We start from the raw sequence: 24,088 nt of genomic DNA, 5'->3' as shown, positions 1-24,088 counted from the left end.
GTGGAAAAATGTGCATTTAATTCAAAGTTTTGCCACACATTCAATAATTATTCAGATCACGCTCCAATACAACAAAGATAAAAATCAAGGGTTGCGAAGTAAAAATGAGAGCCTAGTGCTTCCTCACCTAAAGGTTAAAAAGAGAATCACGAGGGAAGATAAACATTTCTTCAGGAGTTATAGCTACTGAGTGGCATAAAATGAAAGTGGGGTTTAAAATATGATAGAAATAAAAACAAAAAAGGAATATAGTAAAGACGTAATAAAAATCAATTTAGAGGGGCTGACAGAGGTTAAAGTATTGTAGAATAAAAAAGATCACACAGAACAAAAAGAGGGATAAATGCAGAGTGCTAAAGACAAAATAAGAGACCATCTGGATAATATGCATGATTTTTAGAAAAAATTGCTATTAAGCAACTGTTTTTTGATAATAACTCCAGAGCACAAAAACTTTAGCACAATAACTTAGAAAACAGAAAGTAGAAAGGGTTGTTGCTAAATCTAGGGACCCTATAACAAGAAAAGTAACCAGAGATCCTGTACGGTATTACAGATATTTCAGAAATTTTATGAAAAGTTGTATAAAGCAGAGGAATATGGAAATCAAGAAAAAGCGCAGATGGAAATATTCATGGAAGACTTAGCTATGCCCAGGTTAGAGGTAGATGAGGCTCAACAATTAACACTTAAGATAGGAGGAGATGAGAAGAAAATGGTGGTATATAATTAATCTGTGTGAAAGTCTTCATGACTAGATGGTGTCTTTGTGGATGTTTGGAAACTAGGAGGGAAGAAAGTGATAAAGATCTGGAAGGTTTTATTTAACAGTATTTTAAAAGATAGGGAAGCACCTATTTCCTGGACTTAAGCTGTGGTGGCTGCAATACCTAAAGACAGTAAAGACCCATCAGACCCAGCTTCATAAAGGCTCATTTCAATGTTAAATCATTGTTATAAAGTGTTTATGTCTATAATGACTGAAAGGATGGCAAAGATGCTGTCCAAACTAATAGATATGGACCAATGTAGTTTGGTGGAGAAGAGGCAAGCATTTGACAAGATTAATAGAACAATAATGATACAGAAGGAAGCAGAATGCAAAATAATACTTCTGTTGTTGGTGGGTCTTGATGCAGAGAAAGCATTTGACAGAGTAACTTGGTATTTTATGAGTAGGGCAATGGAAGCATTTGCATTCTCTGATACAACAATAAAGTTAATTAGTAGGATATATGAGGGATCTGAGGCAAACATTAGAGTATGAGGGATCCTCTCTGATAAATTGCGTCTAAACAGAGGAACCAAGGAGGAGTGTCCTCTTTTCCCTTTATTATCGGCATTATATTTAGAGCCACTGGTAAAGAAAATAAGGGACTCAGAAATTCAGGGATATAATTGGTATGATAATCAAGAAAAGTTGGCTTTATTTGCAGACTACATTATTTTGTGCATGATAAAGACAGAAAATGAATATGCTTAGCCAAGGAATTAGTAAGTATATTCCTTCCAATTTCTGAATGGAAGGGTGATGAAACTGAACTACAACAACAGGTTTGTTTCTTGGAAACACCTACAACTTTTTGAGATTTAAGTTGAAGTATTCTAGAACAGAGATCTGTATTTTGGATATAGCACTTAAACATACTGATGGGCTGATATCAATGAATGTCTATAGGAAAGAAGTTCAGGCTAGCATATTTCTCCATAGTTGCAGCATGCATCCTGGTCACATTTTTAAAGGGATAGTGAAATGCCAATATAGGAGAGTGAGTAGACTGACTACAACATTATGTAACCAGCAGTTGGATATGTTAAGACAAGAATTTCAGATAAGAGGCTATGATGAAGGTCTTTTGAATGAAGCATCTAACTATGTATACAATGCTAGGAATGAAGACCCAAACTACAGAATACAAGTCTTCCTGGATGACCAGTACTCCACTTTATTGTAGTAAAACGATAATAAAACAATTAAATCCAAGTAAAATGAAGCGCTTTTCATTTAAAACAATGGCTAAACTTCTTCAGATTCAAAATCATGGTTAAAAATACACTGTTTTATATCCCTGTGTATCAGGTTTGATTAGACTCAAACATGTGACCAAGCGCAATTAGTTTTTTTAAAAACAAAACAACCATGTAGTACTCAACTGCGCATACATAAAGTGATGTGTCTTCTGAAGAGTGTCAGTGAGGGGCTATACCTACTGTAGTTAGGAAGTTTAGTTTATATTTTCCACTTTCATTTCTTATGTTATTATTACAAGAGTACGTGAATCTCAGTGGGTTTGCGTGCCACTGCCCTTTGCTTAGCCTAGCTTACACATAGAAATCAGAAATCATCTAAATAGAAAAATAGGCAGAAGTAGCATTAATGTCAATAGTGTAATGGTTAGAGCATTTGCATGATATCTATGCATTTGTGGTTCAAATCCCAATAAAGTCAGAGATGTTTTTATGTTAAAAAGTATACCTTAACCACAGTTTGCATATTTAGATAGTAATCTTCAATTTAATAAACATTCGAAACATCCATACAAACCCATGTTTGCCCGAGAGTAAAGTCAACAGAGATTGTAAAGTTATGTAAGCACATAGTGGCAAGCACAGGTTATACGCTTTTAAATTTCATTTAACTGTGTTTAACTGCCACCTTAATATCGCACAATAATTTTTAAACATGTTTTCAACTGCTTACAAGAGCCGTATTCTGGCCTAATAAAAGGGAAACCATCACAGGTCTTGAACTCTGGACAATGCACATAATAGTCACAGAACTTACCACTAAGCCATCTGAACTGTATGCATGTTTCATGGGTTTTAGAATATACCTTTTACTACAGACATTCCACAGTACAGACAACAAATGTGACAATCACTTTGTGTACATATGTACAGTACATTGTAATGTACTATAGTTTGTGAATCAACATATACAAGTCTACATATGTATAACTGTTAAAAACTAATACTAAATATATATATATATATATATATATATATTTATGAATAGATATATATATACAGATATATATATATATATATATATATATCAGTGATGTGTGCACATAGATAATATATATATATATATATATATATATATATATATATATATATATATAAATCTACAGCCATATATATGAACACACTTCGTGACACAGAAGCAATCCAGAGGAAGTGAAGTGTACACAAAACACAAGCAGCTCTGGTATTATAACAATTAATATTAACTTAATTCACCATAGAAGGGACGGTTGTTGTGTATGTGGAGTTTGGGGTGGGGGAGGAATAATGGGCAATGTAATCATGCATCAAAGAGAGCCTGGGTCGGATATTCAATAAGTGAACTGGAGGTGTATATATGGAGTATGGAGACAATAAAAAAAGGACACAAAACAAGAACCATGCGCATTCCTAATATACCCTGTCAGGTCACATTGCAAAACATAATTCCACAAACATATGAACATTAACATGTATTACACATATGTACACCAACTGACTGTCACTTTTGTTTTCTGTAGTGAGGAATGATTGTAGTAAAAGGTATATTCTAAAACCCGTCACACTTGCACATCTCTCTGATGCCTTAGTGGTGAAGTCAGTGACTGTGGTGTTCATGGTCCCAGGTTCAAGACCTGCAAGGGCTGTTTATTTTTATGAGGGCCAGAATAAGGGCTGTTGGATGCAGTTTGATTAAGGCAGTTTTAAGCAGGTTTGTGCAGTTTTGCAAGATGGTAAGAAGCGCTTAAACATGGCTAAACAGATAAGCGCTTCACAGGTGTAACCTTCACTTACCATCACGCAGAACATGGGCAAACTAGCTTACAACTGCTTAAATGTGCGTTAATCACGCTTTCTCTAGCAGTGTCTGCTCTGAGAAGTAAAATAACAACCAATTCCAGGATTAGACCCCACAACCATGTACACCATCCTCAAAATAACCTACTACTAAGCTAACTGAGATGTACCTATGTCAGTTGTGTTTTGAGACAGGTTAAAATAAAAAAGAGAAGATTGTGTGGAAATAGGACAAACTGTAGTATTCTATATATGTACTGCTGTAGGTTCCAAGACAAACTCCTCATACACCACAAGGGATGATATATTTGGTCTTGGAATTCATTAATTATTTTCTAGCCACTGTCAGTGTCAGGGTTGGTCCAACAAGAATGTGCTATAACACGGGATAGTATATGTTGATATATTGTAACAGTAGACATATGTATGGGTGTATTAGTGAGATGAACATGTCAAAGGTGGGCTTACTTTGCAAATATGATTTGCATTGTTGGATAATGTGCCAATAACTGTGTAATGTACAGTATCCTTGGCAGATCTGTCCCATCTGTATTCCATCTTACATAGCATTTGTGTTATGTTATGAAAACATTAGTTATGTCTGTTGGCAATTACAATACTCAATAACAGGATGCATATGAATTGTATTCATCTGACAGTTTAGCAGCATGATAGCAAAGACAACTGGAAGAGCTAGGTAACTATCCATGCACATAAGACATGTAATATCCACCTCTCTAGTATCATTTGCAAGCAATAACAGCTGTTCATGTGTACATGTTATGCAAATGTGTTTTGACCCTTGTTACAGTGCTGGGACAAATGGCTATGTGTACACCTACATAGAGTGAATATTGAGAGTAGAGACCCACTGGTTGAACATTCATGTTTGTGTAGCTTAACCCCTCATTGCCAACTTTACCGCTGCTTCCAAATAATGTATGTAAGGTTGTGCACAGTACTGCTAATGAAACAAGTTGCATATCATCTTTAACTCCAGTGTAACATCTGCAGTAGGAGTGTAGGATGTAGGAGACTGCTGCTCATGTGTAATAGCTGCTTTATAGGTGATGGCTTACACTATCTGATTATATCCTGCTCATGCTGATAGTGGCAGCAGAGTCTATTGAAACTTGACTCTGTTTGGGAAATGGCTGTCTGTGCCCAACAGACCTCATGGATCTGGTGGATATGTGTGTATATACCCAGAAAAAGATACAGACCTCTTGACACTTGCATCATCTGTAATCAACTATCAGGATGTGATGTGCTCCTCAGATGAGGATTGCTGCTAAAGTTAGCTACTATATTTCTGTAATAGCCAGTGTTTACACATCCATAACTCAAATATTTACATGTGAGCATCACTGTCTAAAACATCTTCATAAGCAATAAGTAAACTAAATACAGTACTTGGTACTTGTAGTACTGACTGCTCATACAGGCATGTCCACTAGTCAGCTACTGGTGTTTAGTAATGTCAGCTTTGTGATTTGGCCATCCTGGGGAAATGTAATCTCTATGCCATGTACACTGCCAAACCCACCTAGCACCACACCCCACACATTGTCTGGGATGCAGCTACAGGGGTAAACTGGAAGGCAGTCCAGTCTACAGCCATGACTGGACTGGACAGTCATGTGGTGTAGGTGAACGCATGCATCTCATCATCACACTCAACACATACCCTTAGCAGAATACAGTAAGGACACCCACACATACCACCAGAAAGCATACACATTAACAGAGACTTCCAAGTATCTGGCCAAGCAAGGGACCTCCCAAGCTGGAATAGTCAGACAACAAAGTACACAAACTGTATGACATAGGTTGCAGAACTCTGATACTCCTCAGTACACATGGCCGGAAACATGCCCAACAGTACTCATATGTGAATGCAAAGTCCAGCACTATGTCACACACCAAGCTATATGAGGGCAAACATACTGTCATCTGCCTGTCTGCCATGATTAGCCACATACCCATACACTCAGACCACCTTTCAAACTGTATACATGGCTCTGGCATATTTCATGTTGTTGTGCAGGACCTGGGATGCCATAGCCTGGACTGCATGGAAACACATATGTAGGAACTGTCAGGTCTTTTAGCCCATGCAGGTATATTCCAAGGCCAGGGTAGCAGTTTGCCATTGTCCAGAATGATATTGCAGTACAGGGACACAAGGATTGTATTCCCGAGTTGTCTAACTTGTAAAAAAAAAAAAAAAAAAAAACTTTTTCTAAGCTTGTTTCCTGCCTTTCCTGTGGATAGTCTAGCCTGGATATAGATTTGCTGTGTCCAGGACTATTTGTAGGCTTCTAGGGCCCAAGCCTTTCTGTGCTGAAAGGAAGCCTTCTAGCTTAATTTTATTTCATAGAACTAGACAGTTTTTTGTTTCAGCACTTGTTCAGAACTTATTGTAAGCACTAAATAAGCTACAAATTACTACAGCACTCAACTTTCCTCACTGTCTAGAGGAAAACGGTTTCTAGTACTTAACAAATAAGCACCTATCCAGGCATGTCTAAGGGTCAGCCCCCGGTGTTTTCTCCTGTCTACCTGATGAATCTGGGCATCTTGGGACAATGCAGTAATTGCCTCATGTACACAGACAACCCCCTCCTCCTACCACCCAACACTACAACCTGTGAGAGAATCACTTATATAGCCGAACTGGAAGCAAAGCTCTCTTCACCCAAGACTGGACTAGACAGTCAAGAGCAGAAGGTAAACACTTGCACCACACCACACTTAGCACATAGTCCCTCAAAACCTACACCACCAAAACACACACATAGAAACACAAAACACACACCTACATTTGCGGAGGCATTCAGTAAAAACCTGCCCAAGCAACAGGGAGCTCCAAAGCAGAAACACAAGCAACCTCCACCCCCCAACACAACCCAAATGACACATAGCCCACAAACTCAGTGTGCCACTCAACCACAGCCCATAAGGCATAACAACGTACCCAACACTCTAGTCATAGGTGACTCCATAGTCAGGTACACTGATGTTCCACTCACCAGGCTAAACAAGAAGAAAGTTACTGTCAGCTGCCTGTCGGGTGCCAGGATACGCCACATAACACATGCACTCAGGTCACTCCACAACAAGTGCAAATATGACTCTGTCATTGTCCATGTTGGTGTGAATGATCTGAGACGTACCTCCTTGGACTACATGAAAAAGGACATGGAGGAGCTGTCCGATCTTGTAGCCCAGGCAGGTATGACCCTAGCCCTGAGTTGCATCCTGCCATCACCCAGAATGATACCACAGTACAAGGACAAAATGATTGACTTCAACAATTGGCTAAGCTTCTGGTGTCATTCTAAGGGGATCCAGTATATGTCTGCCTGGGATGACATGATCAACAAGACACAATGCTTTGCCAGAGATGGCCTGCACCTGTCGCCCCTGGGATTCCGGATACTGGCTAAGGCTCTAGCCACCCCTATAGTGCCTTTTTTAGGCAAGGTTCGAATGACAAATTCACCACCCTAACAGGTACATGCAAGAAGAATCTCAGGGTATTGCTACTCAATGCTAAAAGTCTAAACCTCAAAATGCACTCTCTCGAGGCACTCCTTAAAATGGAGAACATCAACATCTGTGCAGTGACAGAGACCCGGTTCAAGCATCCAGAGAGTACTCCTGCATTACCAGGCTATAATTCATACCACACCTTTCGGCCACCTAACCTGGACCGAAACACTAAAGGTGGAGGCGTGTCCATATTCATTAAGGATATCCACACCTCCAGGCTAGTTGCTCAGCATAATGCATCCGAGATTATCCAAGTACAACTAACACTGGGCAAGACCGCAATCCAAATTGTAGCTTGCTACAGATCCCCCACCATGCCCCAGGATTCCCACTCCTCATTTCTAATACACTGGAAAATATTAGGGTACAACCTAACACCCTAATAATGGGCGATTTCAACTACCCTACCATTAACTGGGAAAATTACTCGTGTACCAACTCTTGTGCTCAATGTTTTCTGGAATTCATAAATTCCAATGCCATGGATCAACTTATCCACACCCCCACCAGGGGCAGCAATATCCTAGACCTGATTATTACCAACATGGGCAACCGGTGCTCCACACCAGAGGTCAGTTCCTCGTTGGTCAGATCCGACCATAAGCTAATCACCCTAGAAATCCACATCCCTCCCCCACCCCCATTAGGAAAACCACAGTAAAAAATTTCTCCAAAGCCAACTTCACGCTTCTTAAGACAGAAGTGGCAAACTTCATGACACCCATGCTGACGGACAATAGAAGTATGACTGCTGAATCCTACACAAATGCACTTTATAAGTGCACTTATAAAGCACTTTTACAGTGTGCTAATCGAAGGAAGGACACTCAGCAAACTCGGAGCTATAATATATAACAATAAGTATCCTGTTTTTTGTTTATTTTGTTCTTTATTTCTTTGTTGTTTATAGCACTTTGTGTACTGTGTATTTTTTCTAGCTAGTTTCACTGTGTGTGAGGTATTAACTGGAAATTGTCCACTCTTATTAAGCATCTATTGGGTTGTTTGTTTATGATAACTTGTTGCAGTTAAACTCTTTTTTCTAGTGGCTCCTTTAGCTGTTTAAAACTTTCATTTAAAGGCTCACTGCTGCTTTTCAGCTGTGAGTAACATTTCTGCAGTTTGTTCTAAGTAGTGGGGATATTTTTAGCATTTCCATATTCAGGCTTGTATTTGGGCCTAGTGTTTGTGGAGGCTGTGTGTCTGAGCGCATAATTCAGGGACATCTTGTTTTAGCCAAAGCCATCAGGCATTTCAGTGAGAGAGAATTGTTTGAGGTCTTTGGCTGACTGAGGTCTCCTGGACTACAGCTTAGACTAAGCACCTCATTGGTTCTTTTGAGATTTCTTTCTTAAAAGCTGTCTCAGGTTTCAACTTTCTGTTACCTAAGAAGCTCAGTTGTGAGTGTTCAGCCATTTTACAGTGTGCTAATCGAAGGAAGGACACTCAGCAAACTCGAAGCTATAATATATATTAGTAAGTGTCCTGTGTTTTGTTTATTTGGTTCTTTATTTCTTTGTTGTTTATAGCACTTTGTGTACTGTGTATTTTTCTAGCTAGTTTCACTATGTGTGAGGTATTAACTGGAAATTGTCCACTCTTATTAAGCATCTGTTGGGTTGTTTGTTTATGATAACTTGTTGCAGTTAAACTCTTTTCTAGTGGCTCCTTTAGCTGTTTAAAACTTTCATTTAAAGGCTCACTGCTGCTTTTCAGCTGTGAGTAACATTTCTGCAGTTTGTTCTAAGTAGTGGGGATATTTTAGCATTTCCATATTCAGGCTTGTATTTGGGCCTAGTGTTTGTGGAGGCTGTGTGTCTGAGCACATAATTCAGGGACATCTTGTTTTAGCCAAAGCCATCAGGCATTTCAGTGAGAGAGAATTGTTTGAGGTCATTGGCTGACTGAGGTCTCCTGGACTACAGCTTAGACTAAGCACCTCATTGGTTCTTTTGAGATTTCTTTCTTAAAAGCTGTCTCAGGTTTCAACTTTCTGTTACCTAAGAAGCTCAGTTGTGAGTGTTCAGCCATTTTACAGTGTGCTAATCGAAGGAAGGACACTCAGCAAACTTAGAGCTATAATATATAACAATAAGTATCCTGTTTTTTGTTTATTTTGTTCTTTATTTCTTTGTTGTTTATAGCACTTTGTGTACTGTGTATTTTTTCTAGCTAGTTTCACTGTGTGTGAGGTATTAACTGGAAATTGTCCACTCTTATTAAGCATCTGTTGGGTTGTTTGTTTATCATAACTTGTTGCAGTTAAACTCTTTTTTCTAGTGGCTCCTTTAGCTGTTTAAAACTTTCATTTAAAGGCTCACTGCTGCTTTTCAGCTGTAACATTTCTGCAGTTTGTTTCCCAGTTTTTATAGTTGGTGGCTTTGCAGTTGCCCGCCCCTAGTGTAAATTTGATCTGGGACCCTCCTCCCAGTCTAGTGTCATTACCTCATTCTACCCAATACAGGGAGAACATTTGAGAAGGCCAATCAGGTTAGTTTCTTCTACTCCTTTCTTTCTTTACTTTCTCTCTTTCCAAAAAAAAAAAAAAAAATTATCTGCTTTTACTTAATTTGTGTTTTTTCCTACTTTATTTTGCTTTTGCGTCATCTCAAAAGTACTCAGTTGTATTTATTACTGCTTGGTGTAACTCATTCTAAGCCTTTTAGTTTAAGCACCTGGGCTTCAGACCAGTTTTACATTAAGAAGGTTTGTGGTCTGCACTGTAGTGGCAGAACAGGTAGCGTACATCCTTCTAAGTTGGGAACTGCTGATTGAGGGCTCAGTGTCTGTTATTCTAAAAGTGTATTAATTCTGGTTTAAGCACTTGGGCTTGAGGCCAGTTATTTTACATTAAGAGGGTTTGTGTTCTGCACTCTTGTGGGAGGAGAGGCTGGACTCTGCCCTTCTGAGCTGGGAATTTCTGGTTAAAGCTTATAGTGCCTGCATATTTGAACTGCTTCTTATTGAAATTGGTACACCTTGTTTGCTGTAGCATAGACTAGATCCAGGCCTGCTGAATCTAGCTTTGTTTATATAACTTGAGCACTAATCCAGGCATTCTTTAAAGTATTCAGTTGTATTTATTACTGCTGGTAGTAACTTGATTAAAGTGTAGCTATCATTTCTAAGTCTTTTGGATTAAGCACTTGGGCTTCAGACCAGTTGTTTTTCATTAGGAAGGTTTGTGGCCTGCACTGTGGTGGCAGGACAGGTAGCTTACATCCATCTAAGTTGGGAACTGCTGATTGAGAGCTCAGTGTCTGTTATTCTAAAAGTGTATTAGTTCTGGTTTAAGCACTTGGGCTTCAGGCCAGTTATTTTACATTAAGAAGGATTGCAGTCTGCACTCTTGTGGGAGGAGAGGCTGGACTCTGCCCTTCTGAGCAGGGAATTTCTGGTTAAAGGCTTATAGTGCCTGCATATTCTAACTGTTTCTTACTGAAATTGGTACACCTTGTTTACTGTAGCATAGACTAGATCCAGGCCTGCTGAATCTAGCTTTATTTGTATGCTTGTTGTTTGTTTATTTCCCTGAAACGCTAATTCCACCTAAAACACAGCCTTTTAGCACTTTTGTGGATCCCTAGTGATATCTGCATTGCTTACTGTACTTATTTCCTTGTTTCACTTGAAAGAAGGTTACTGTTTGTTGTTTTTGCATTTAAGTTACCTGTAACACATTGCATTTAAGTTACCTGGCACTTGCTCACTAAAGCAATTATATGTCAGCTCTAAAAAATTAAAAGCACTACACCCTCACAAATTCCTCTTGAGTACCTTGTTTCCTATTGGCCCTTTTTTTCAATTATAAAGGAATTCCCAATACTATTCTAGCATGTCCAAAGGTCAGTTGTCAATCTCCTCTCCGGTCCAGCTGGTGAATCTGTGAATCTTGAGGCAATGTTACAACTGCCTCATGTACACAGACAACCCTCTCCTCCTCCCAACAAATTCCAACACATGCGAGAGATGCAACCATATGGCCAAACTGGAGGCTAAGCTCTCTCAACTCAGTACTGGCGTAACCAGTCAGGAGGAGAAGGAAACCACACTCACTACAATTCCAGTCTCACATAGACCTACCATGACAACAAACCAAACACATAAACACACAAAAACATACTCGGAGGCTCTAAATAAAAATCTGCCTAAGCAACAGAGACCTCGAAAGCAGACATCCAAGCAACCGCTACCCCAAAACAAAACACATGCAACACATAGCTCACAAAGCCAGTGTGCCGAACAGTCACAGCCCTTAAGGCTAAACAATAGGTGACTCTATTGTCAGGCACACTGACGTCCCGCTCACCAGGCTGAACAAGGAGAAGGTCATGGTGAGCTGCCTGTCGGGCACTAGGATCCGCCACATAACACAAGCACTCAGGTCACTCCAAGGCAAGTACAAATATGACTCAGTCATTGTCCATGCTGGTGCGAATGACCTGAGACGTACCTCCCTGGACTACATGAAAAGAGACATAGAGGAGCTCTCTGAGCATGTATCCCAGGCCGGTATGCCCCTGACCTTGAGTAGCATCTTACCCTCACCAAGAATGATGCCACAATATGAAGACAAGATGATTAATTTCAACAACTGGCTTAAGTGTTGGTGTCATTCAAAGGGGATCCAATGCCTGTCAGCCTGGGATGACATGCTCGACAAGCCACGATGCTTCGCTAGGGACGGCTTGCACCTGTCACCCCTGGGCTTTTGGATATTGGCAAAGGCTCTTGCTACCCCCATAGTGCCTTTTTTAGGCAAGGCTCAAAAGACAAACCCACCTCCATAGCTATCACAAGAGATAAGAAACTAAGAGTAATGCTACTCAACGCCAGAAGTCTAAACCTCAAGATGCACACAGAAACTCCTTAGCATGGAGAACATCGATATCTGTGCAGTAACAGAAACCTGGTTCAAGGCTCCCGAGAGCACCCCAGCACTACCAGATTACACCTCATACCATGCTTTTCCACCCCAAAACTTGGACCGAACCACAAAAGGAGGGGGAGTATCAATATTAGATACAACCACACACAAAGATACCCACACCTCCAGGTTGGTGGCACAGCACGAAGCATCAGAGACTATCCATGTGCAACTAACTGTGGGTAAAACTGCCTTCCAGTTTATAGCCTGCTACAGACCACCCTCCCAAACACAGGAACCCCACTCGGCCTTCCTGAGAATACTGGAAAATATGAAGGTCTCTCCAAACACCATTATATTGGGCGACTTCAACTACTCAAACATAGACTGGGAGCATTACTCTAGCTCCTACACCCTAGCCCAAAGGTTCCTAGAATTTATAAACTCAAATGCTATGGAATAACTCTCCCACAAGAGGAAAACATACTGAAATACATACAAATCCTCCACTACTATGTAGAATACAAGAGAACACCAACTGCTGCAATACTTCTTTTTTTACCTCGCCTTCTCCTGGAATACATTTTTATTTTATACAAATCTTTAATTAAATAATTGTTGCACCATATTGTTATTAATTAATTACCATAGTTTCATTGCTATTGACATTTCTATGTGACATAATGATAAATAACTTTCATTTTAGTATGAACATATATATAAATACCAACAATGAAATTGTATACCTGTTATGTTAACCTTTGAAACATACTGGACCTGATCATCACCAACATGGGGTCCAGAAGTGTATCCCTCACTGGTAAGATCAGACCATAAACTAATCTCACTGGATATTCACCCACCTCCTGCCCAGAAAACCACAGTGAAAAACTTCAAAAAGCAACCTTTTCTATGAACACCTTGGATCATAATCCCAAATAAACTCCCAAAAAGGGAAGGCATCTCTGATCAGTATTAGCAGGCACTCATAAGGCCAGCTTGAGAGAAAAATTGCACAGGACACTGGATAATCAAGGCTTTCTTTAGTTATGTTAGGAACCTGGGTGGGAATTCCCAAATATGCTCAGAATTAGTCCAAAATCACAAAACCCTCCCCACCGAAAGGGCAAATATCTATCCCAACAGAATGCTGCCCCCTGACATCTCAGGTAAGAGCTGCCCTCTCAAAAGCAAAAACACAGCATCAATGGGACCAGATGGTGTCCCAGGCTGCATGAACTCCAAGAAGAGCTAAACAAAACTACTGTTCAATCTTAGCCTTACAGGATATGTACCCAAAGAGTGGACAGCAACAGTGGTCCCTCTCCACCTCAACGGATCCTGGAACCATAAGCCTGACTAGCTTGGTCTGCAAAGCTATGGAAAGGATCATCATGGACCTCATAAATAAAGATATTGGGGACCTACAGACACTGGATCTTACCCAGTTTGGCTTTGTTAAGGGCAGATCCTGCCTCTTAAACCTGGTCGATTTCTTTGAAACAGTCACCAAGGCCATTGGAGGGAAGGTGGTCCACACAGCCTACCTGGACCTCGCAAAATCCTTCGATACAATACCCCACTCGGGCATTATGGATAAGCTCACCAGCTTAAATATAAACCCCTATGTCACTAGATGGGTTGCAAACTGGCTCAAGGACAGAACCCACATGGTTAGAATTGCTGGAGCCATGTCAGACTCCAAACCAGTTACAAGTGGCATCCCACAAGGCTCAGTCCTGGGACCTCTCTTGTTCGGTATATATTTCTCGGCGGTACAGGCCAACACGGAAGGATTGTTGCTGACCAAGTTCACAGATGACTGCAAACTGGGCACCATAATCAATTCTCCAGCTGACACAAGCATCCACCAAAAGGGCCTCATAGAAACAGACAACTGGTGCCAAAGCCATGGCCTCAAACTAAACGCCAAAATGTGTATAGTCATCCCCTTTGGCAAAAACAAAGTGCCCACAAATTACCACATAGGTGGTAATCCATTAAGTACAGAAGAAGTCATTAGGGACCTGGGGACCCAAGTTGATAGCAATCTCTCATTTGACAACCACGTGGCCAAAGTGGTTAGAAAAACATTTTATATAGCCCACCTAATCATGAAGGGATTCACATCTAGATCAGGGGAGGTCATCGTTCTTTACTCATCCCTCATCAGGCCCATAACTGAGTACAATGCCCCTTTTGGGATGTACCTTACCAGACACCTGCAGCAACTGGAAAGACCCCAAAAGTACCTCACCAAGAGAATCAAAGGGCTCAAACAGATGCCATATGCTGCCCGGTTAAAGAAACTCAAGCTCTACTCAGTGAAATACCGCCTGCTCAGAGGCGATCTGTGCCTGACGTATAAAACCATGTCCAACCCAGAATTAATGGACATGCTGCACCTCAGAAAATCCAAATCCCATCGAGCTACGCACTCGAGAGACTTGAACCTCAGCACTGAAATAAATAGGACATGCTGGAGGGACAGATTCATAACCCAGAGGCTCCCTTCACTCTGGAATAAAATCCCAGTCCAGGTTAGGCAGAGTCCCACATTGACTCTCTTCAAGAGGAATCTTGATGAGTGGATGGGAGATCGTAGGTTTACCCCAGCTATCACTTCTGTGTCACTGTTAGACAGGGGCACAGTATACTAACCTCAAAAAAAGGCATAGCAAAATTAATTTAAAATGCGAAAGCCAAACACACTCTGGCTAGGCTTATAAATGCCCTAGGGCAGATAGCCTAGTATGAACCTATGAACCTATGAACCTATAGGCAGTTACATGAGTGCATGGATCGTGCAATCCCTAACAGAACCAAGATGCTATCCTCCAAAAAAAGGAAGCCAATCTGGTGGTCCCCTGCCATAAACAAACTTTACAACAGAAGAAAGAAACTGTTGCAAAAAAGAGTAAAATCCCATGATTGGAGAATCTCCCTGGTCAGTTTCAGTAAGAAGCTGAGATCCCTCATAAAATCATCCAAAGCTAGTTATGAAAACAAAATCACCACTGACTCTAAAGACAACAACAAAGCATTCTATAGCTATGTCAAGAATCTCAATGGCAACACTCAGATCTGCTCTGAGTTACAGCACAATGGCACTAAATATACAGAACCAACAGATATTGCCAACATCCTGGCTGATAGGTTCAGTACTAACTTTACCCCTCTGTCATCCCCTAAAGGGCCCATCTCTATACCAGAAGAATGCAAAGTTGCTGTAATCACGGCTGCATAGGTAAAAAACACAGTATTCAAAGCCAAATACACAGCATCCATGGGACCTGACAACATCCCAGGCTGTGTTCTACATGAACTACAGAATGAACTGGCACCCCACCTAAGTACCATGTTCAATCATAGCCTCACCTCAGGCTATGTGCCCACTGAATGGCGCAGTGACAGTTATCCCACTCCACAAAGGGGGAGCCACCACAGACCCCGGAAACTACCGCACAATTAGCCTAACGAGCCTGGTCTGCAAGGCTATGGAGTGTATCATCATGGAACTTATAAACAATGACATTGGTAATCTCCAAACTCAGGACCCCACCCAGTTCGGGTTTGTAAAAGGCAGATCATGTCTCCTAAACCTGATAGACTTCTTTGAAGTAGTCACCAAAGCCGTAGATGAGGGTAAGGTGGTTCACACAGCCTATCTAGATCTCGCCAAGGCTTTTGACACCATCCCCCACCCTGGAATTATAGATAAATTCACTAAACTTGGTATAAATCCCTATGTCACAAGATGGGTTGCCAACTGGCTCACTGACAGAACCCACACACTGTGAAAGAAGCAGACTCCAAATCCAGCTTCAGACCAGTGACAAGTGGAGTACCACAAGGTCAGTCCTGGGTCCTCTCCTGTTTGGTATCTACTTCTCTGAAGTACAGGCCAACACAGAAGGTCTTTGGCTAATGAAGTTTGCAGATGACTGCAAACTAGGAGCCATAATCAAAACTCCAAAAGATGTGGACATCCTACAAAAGGGCCTTGCTGAGACAGATGCCTGGTGTCAAAGCCATGGCCTCAAGCTCAATGCCAAAAAGTGCATTGTCATTCCTTTTGGTAAAAACTCAGTACCCATGAACTACCACATAGGTGGTAGTCTACTTAACACCGAAAGTGTGATGAGACCTTGGGACACAGGTGGACAGTAGTCTCTCCTTTGATAATCACATCGCCACAGTAGTCAGGAAATCCTTCTATGTGGCACACCTCATCACAAAAGGTTTCTCATCCAGGAAAAAAGAGGTCATTGTTCCCCTCTACTCGTCACTCATTTGACCCATTATAGAGTACAATGCCCCTTTTGGTATGTACCTCACAAGACATCTACAACAACTGGGAAGGCCACAGAAATACCTCACAAAGAGGATTACTGGCCTCAAAGAGATGCCCTATGCAGACCATCTCAAAAAACTGCAGCTTTACTCTGTTGCATATCGCCTACTCAGAGGTGATCTCTGCCTAACACACAAAGCTATGTCAAACCCAGAGCTTTTAGACATGCTCCACTTAAAGAAATCCCAATCCCTACGAGCTGCATGCTCTAGGTACCTAAACCTCATCACCACAATAAACAGAACATGCTGGAGGGATAGATTCCTGTCCCAGAGACTTCCAATACTCTGGAACAAACTACCTATCTATAGCAAACAAAGCTCCTCATTGTTCAAGAAAAATCTTGATGATTGGATGGGAGATAGGAAATTCACCCCGGGGATCACTTCTGTGGCTCTGCTCGACAGTGGCACAGGAAGATAATTTTCTTGGGTGGCGAAAGCCAGGGTACCTTTGGCTAGGCTTATATAGGCCCTAGGGCCAATAGCCTAGTACCTACCTATGAACCTATGAACCTATGAACCTAATATACTGGTGTAATCCAAAGGGTATCCAGTATCTCTCTGCCTGGGATAACATGGTTGACAGACCATGATGCTTTGCCAGACAGGGCCTGCACCTGTCACCCCTGGAAATCTGGATACTGGCTAGGGCTCACACTTCCCCTATAGTGCCTTCATCATGCAAGTTTCAAATGACAATTCCACTGCTGTAACAGGGACAGTCAAGCAATACACTGCATGTCTAGCTACTCAATGATACATTTTGGAAATTCTGTATGGACTCACGTACATCAATTCTTAACATGGATAACATATCTGTGCAGTGACTGAGATATGTTTCAAGGCTCAAGAGAACACCCATGCATGACCATGTTATAACACATACCTCACCTCTTGGCCATTATCCTTTAGTGGAACACACAGGCCACAGGTGTGTCCATATTCCTGAAGGATATGTGCACCCACAGGCTAGTTGCACTTGCATAACTTCAGATGCATTATGCTGAGCAACTACCTCTGTACCAAAGTGGAAGCTAAATTGCAACTTGCTATAGATCACCTGCCATGCCTCTGAATTACCAACCGTCATATTGTGCTGTAATGGGGAATAATAGGTTTGAGACAGAAAACCATAATAATGGCTACTCTTAACTATCCCACTATTAACTGGGAAGACTTCTCATGTACCAACACCTGTGGTCAGTGTATGTTTGATTTCATCACCACAATGACCTGGATCATCATAGTCACACAAACAGGGATAACAGTATGCTACACATAGTCAGTCTCCAAAGCCAATGTTATGCTTCTTAAGACAGAAGTGGTGAATCATGGCACCCATGCAGATGGGGAATGCATGTGCAAATGCTGAATCCTACACAAATGCACTTTAAGCACTCACATTAGTGCAGTGATTGTGCTATTGAGACAGAACCAAGATTCAACATAAGGCAAACAGGAAGGCAAACTGGTGCTACTCTGCCATAAACTGTACCACAGAAGGTAGCAACTGTTGCAAGAGTGAACACATGTGCGGAGGTGATCCGCGTCAGCCTCAGTAAGATTTAGATACACCATATAAGACCGCACAAAGTCACTGTGAAACTAATCAGCCACATATTAGGAGGCCAACCACAGAGCATTCTATAGCTGTGTCATGAATCGTAATGACAACAACAACACCTGCCCTGCTTCACAGCACTATGGCATGAGAAGTACTGCACTTACAGGAATGGCACTTGTTCATCCAGATAGGGTCTGTAATAACTTAAACCCACTCTCACCTACTCCCCAACAGGTACATATATTAATATTTTCAAATATACTACAGAGTCCCTCGAATAACAACTATGCAGGTACAAGCTGCACTCTCTAAAGCCATACATACAGCTTGCATGGGACCTATCAGCATCACAGGGTGTATTTTACACAAACGTCAGAACAATTAGCTCTCCATCTACACATCATGTTCAATCATAGCTGCATGACAGGGTGTGTACACACTGAATGGTGCACAGCAACAGTTATCACACCCCACAAAGGGGGAGACACCACTGATAATGGGAAATAGTGCGCTACTACCCTGCTGAGTCTGGTCTGTAAGGCCATGAACCTTGATCAACGTATTTGATGTGGTCAGTACAGATGTAGATGACAGTAAGGTTGATTCACACAGCATATCTCAACCTTGCCAGGTCTTAGGACACCATCACCCATACTGGGTTCCAGCTACACTCAGTAAACTAGGTGTATATACACTTATGTCACATGATTGGTTGGCAACTGGACCGCTGGCAGAACCAACACTACAGATGGTGTCTGATTAATACACGCACAGCAAACCAGTGCCAACTACAGTAATACAGGATTCACTTCTGTTACTCCCCCTCTTTGTTATCTAAATCTATACCACGCAGACTAACACAGAAGGCATCTGCCTATTGAAGTTTGAAAATGACTATGAACTAGGAGCTATAGTTGACTCAATGAGTGCTGTGGGCAACATACAGAAGGGCCTTTGTGGGTTGGATGTGTGGTGTCTGTCATAGGGCCACACTCTCACTGCAAAGTATTGCATTGTCATCCCCTATGTTAAAAATGCTGCGCCCATGAACTACCACCTAGGCAGCGGGCAATGTAATGGAAACTGCGTGTGTATGGGATCCAGCTGGACAGTAGTCTTTCCTTTGATAGTCACTTCACCACACCAGTCAGGAAGTCATAAGTGCCACCCCTAATCATGACAGGGTGCCATCCATGAATATAGAGATCATTTCTCACCCATACTCAACACTCAATTGACCCATAATAGTTCACATATTTCCTTTAAGTGTTATTGGCCATGTTCAGATGGATGGCCTACACTGGCCTTCCCAAACCCTAGCTCCACTATGTAGCATGATGCCTACCCTAAATAAAGCCATGTCCAACCCAGAGATGTTGGACATGCTACACTTATACATCCTGATTTCAAATAAACACATACGTCATGGACATCCACCTGTCTAGTACAAGGATCATAACATGCCTGGCAGATCCCTGTCTCATACACATTACACATTACATACTCATGCCATACTATGCATCCTTGTCCAGATAGCTGCACATTGCCCCTCTTTGAGACATGGTGTGATGACCGCATGGCAAATATATCAGTAAACCTGTCAATCAGTTTGTCACTGAAAGTTGCCTGTCTGTTGGCTACAGCTAGGTAACCTTTCAGCCTATGCTCATACATGGCCCAGGGCATATAGCCTACTAGTCCACTATGACCATACATGCTATAGTTGATAGCCAACCCTGCAAATACCATCAAGTTAGTCATTGTCCCATGTGTTTCACATGTGCAACACAGGTAATACATGGCAAGATGCTATACTGCTGTTCAGTGCCATGTAGATGTATATGGCAAAACACATACATGTACAACTTGCTGTAAGCAAGTCTGCAGGATCACAGATCATGTCCCTTAAGGCTGTGTATGACTATATATATGACACATTCACAGCATTAAGGTCTCTTGCATTAATGTCAACACATCCAGGCATGTGCTAATAGGTAAAGACACCAGTACAGGCAAACAGACATGCCCACATCAAGACAACATCCACATGGAGTATGAGCAATGTCATCACTTGACATACGCATATATGGTGATAACATGAAACACCAGTAAGTGTCAAATGTGTGTGAGTTAAGCATGTCAGTGGTGTTAGTGTCATGCAGATTTGCAAAGCCATAGTTGTAATTATGATAAACATTTTACACATGCATGTGCAGCTGTACATCTGTACTTCTCTGTGAGTTACTGTGACCTGTCACCATCATAATGTCTGCCAGGTATGCCACGTGGCCAGGCTGCCACCGTACAGATGCATGGAGGATGAGGTCCTCATTCCATACCTCCATGACAGCCATGAGACACTTTTCAGACATGTGCCACAGGATGCACAGCACCAGGATGCCCAGTGGGAGTAACTTCGCAGGAGGGTAAATGATGTTGGCAGACACATTTGCACTTATCAGCAGGTGTGCTGTCACTGCGCTGACATAATTAGATGGGTGGAACAGCGTGCAAATGCAATCGCCAATGAACAAGTTGCAGCAGGTGGGGGGGGTCACTCATCCAGCCCCCACTCACATGTACTGAGGAGCACCTGGCCAACCTGGGGACACCTGCAGAATTCTATCCACAAGCTTCAGCTGGTATTGTGGAGGTGGGTGTCTCACAACCACTGAGCCAGGAGTTGGCCAGTAAGTCACTGCTACACATATAACACAGGTATATTTAATATAGATACATGTGTTACTGTACAATATTTCACTTAACATAATATGCAAGGCATTATGTACACAAGCCACATATTATAGTTTGCTACTCTATGTATGCACATAAGTGCATACTGCATAGCATAGTCTACTGTACTGCCTTATGTGCCAACATGCACAGTGCACCCTGTAGTTATCACACAGGTGTGGATGATGATCATACTGCTCTGACACTCCTATTTAGGCACTTCTGGCATTTCGCAGTGGCAGCAGCCTGTTGCTGGTGAGTTTGTTTTACTTATCAGGCTTGATAACACACAGATCATATTAGATGCATGCTATCTGCCATGTGGCCATTTAACACAAGTACACATAATGTATGGTGATCCTGTTAATATATACAGGTCAGACCGGCAATGCGTCACAGTGGTTACCCATGTGGAATATTTAAAGACCTTATGAAACACCTACACACTTTACCTTACAAACTGTCATTGCCAGATGTGTGGACAGCTGTAAATACAATGGTGGAGGTGTGGTTCACTGTTGGGACATGTACTACAGATCAGCATCACACATGTGGGGAATACAAACAGTGCTATACAGAGAGCATATGTGTGCACACACTCTATATGTTTTAGAGTTGGATTATAACAAACCGACAGGAGTCACCCTGGTGGAGTATACCCTTGCTATGAATGTCACACAATGTCATCTGCTATCTGACAAGTCCATGACATTTTGTGGGGTGACTGCAGCACTGGTTAACTATCCTGCAAAACATGATATCCCACATCCCAAACAGACCATCCTTTGTCTGCATAAACCTGTCCTCAGTGGAGCATATGACATCTATGGGTGTATGTCATATGGGACAACACTGACATATGAAATAGATGCCCATCACAACCATTGGGCAAAACATGCTTACACATGGCCATGGAGGATGGCCAGAGACATGAAGCAGCACACACAGTAAAAGGGATGTGCATGTGTGTACACCCTGTTGTACATTGGCTCGACACAATACAACTATGGCCTTTGTGTAATGATTATACTGCAGATGTGACACACTAAATGTCATACAGGGCTGTGCACACCTTGTGTAGGCATGACATCAAAGCACCACAAAACATGTCTTGAACATTTTGAGTGTGTCACAATATGAAAGCTTTAACATATACAGTATCCAAATACACACATGTGTTGCACAACATACACATACAACCACAGCAGGCCACAGTTACAGTACATTCACCTTGCTGGTGTCAGACATAACTTTCATGGTTGCTCCTCGTGTGTGTGAGGTAAACAGATGGCATGTGGAACATGGTGTACTGCAAAGTTGCCCATGTCTGGGCATAGTTTCCAGGCATCCGCAATATGACTGTAGATGTGCAGGGGTATCATCTGTATAGCCTTCAGTGACCTGTGTCACACATCCCACATTAGGGTTTAGTGTATATACACCTCAGTGATGTGGGTCACATTCCACATTAGATATGTAATGTATCTGAACACAGTCATGGCTATGAATCGTGTCTGTATCTCACACTGTATATCAATAGCGAAGCCACATGATGCCTTGCAATGGCTATGCACATCAGCTCAATGTGCAGTATATCACTGTATATCTGTAGAGTGGACTGACAACACTGTGTCAGCTGAACATCCATGCTGATATAACATGCGCCTGCATTGGGACATCAGTACCTCACTGTATATTCAAAAGGACACAATTGTGCTAAACATGTGTGCATGTCAGTCATCACTTCAGCAGAAGAGATGTCATACTACATGTGATTGGAAGGTCATATGCCACACATCAGGCCAGTGTACTGTTAAACTGTGCTGGTCTGTGGCACCATTGCAAAGTAGGGACAGCCATGTCAAACATGTGTATACAGCCACATGCACATTGTCTGTAGACTCATCTCAGGGGTAAGCAGAATAATGTTGAACAGACATGCACTGTTTTTGGGGAGATATGCAAGCTAGGGCTCTGGCAACCATAGTATTTACTCAACATACCCTTCTGCTCATGTCCTCCTCACACATAGGGGCAGTGACCAACACAAAGCATCACTGGCAGATGTACCCAGGTCAGCAATGGTCTGTTACGATGTGGGGTATATGGTGCACAAAACATGGCAGTGCAGTGCAATGGTGCACAGTGCATGCATTGTGTTGCAGGTTTGGGGCATAGCCTACTAACACAAATTGTACTACACAGGGATGTATGTTAACTACTACAATAATTGTGTAAGCTGCATGCCTTCTACAGTAACACATGCATGCTGTTGTGGGCAACTCAGGGATGTATGATAATTACCACTATAATTGTCTAGGCTGAATGCTTTCTGCCATATCACATGCATGCTGCATGCCGTTACATGCCATATCATGTGTCTATCTGTGTCTGTCTGTGTGTCTGCCTGTGTGTCTGCCTCTGTGTGTCTGTCTCTGTGTGTCTGTACTGTGATGTATAACTGGTAATGTACAGTTCTAGTCTGCCCCTCATAGGAGTTGATGTAGGTGTGTTGGCCTCCTGCGGTCCACCTGCTGTTAGTGTCCCCACAGACTCTAGCAGTGATGTTGAAAGTATGATTGAGGCGCAGGCAAGGTTGTCAGGGGCTGAATCTGTGCCATTGGTTGGCATTCCACCTGTATCCCCGTCATCCACACACACAGTTGACATGACTACACATACGTCATCACCAGTGGCCATAGTGGAAGGACAGGTGGTGGGTGGTAGCATGGAACAGAAAAGTGTGGAGACTATGGAAGGTGCGTCTGCACACCATGATCCCAGCCAACTGACTGGTGATGTCCCACACAGGCATGTGCCCACGGCTGCTTGTAGGGGGCTTCTGGCCAACATGCCCCTGCCAGACATAGCACATCAGCTGGTGTCACCAGGTGTAAGTTACAGGCTGTAATGGAGGCACAGGTACATTTTGAATGGCACAACAGAGAAGGTCTGAGGCTTCAGAGGGCTGCTGTCCATTCTTTAATGACAGCATCCAGGCAATTGCAAATGCTCATCACCAGCTTGCAGATGTTTTGGATGGATGATTGTGCAACATGGTGGGAGTCCTTGACCATGGCATGTTGATCCTCGAGTGTGGAATGTCTGTCCTAGAACATCTGGTGTAGGTAAGGCATTGGGCACGTGGACGTAGGCCAGCTACACCAACGTTGAAGGTGTATGTGAATATGCTACTTCACATGCCCACT

The sequence above is a fragment of the Protopterus annectens genome, chromosome 5.part0 (genome assembly GCF_019279795.1).
Source record: "Protopterus annectens isolate FY-2018-M chromosome 5.part0, PAN1.0, whole genome shotgun sequence".
In the NCBI taxonomy this organism is placed as follows: Eukaryota; Metazoa; Chordata; order Ceratodontiformes; family Protopteridae; genus Protopterus; species Protopterus annectens.
The sequence above is the reverse complement of the archived record's forward strand: the minus strand, read 5'-3'. Positions refer to the sequence as shown.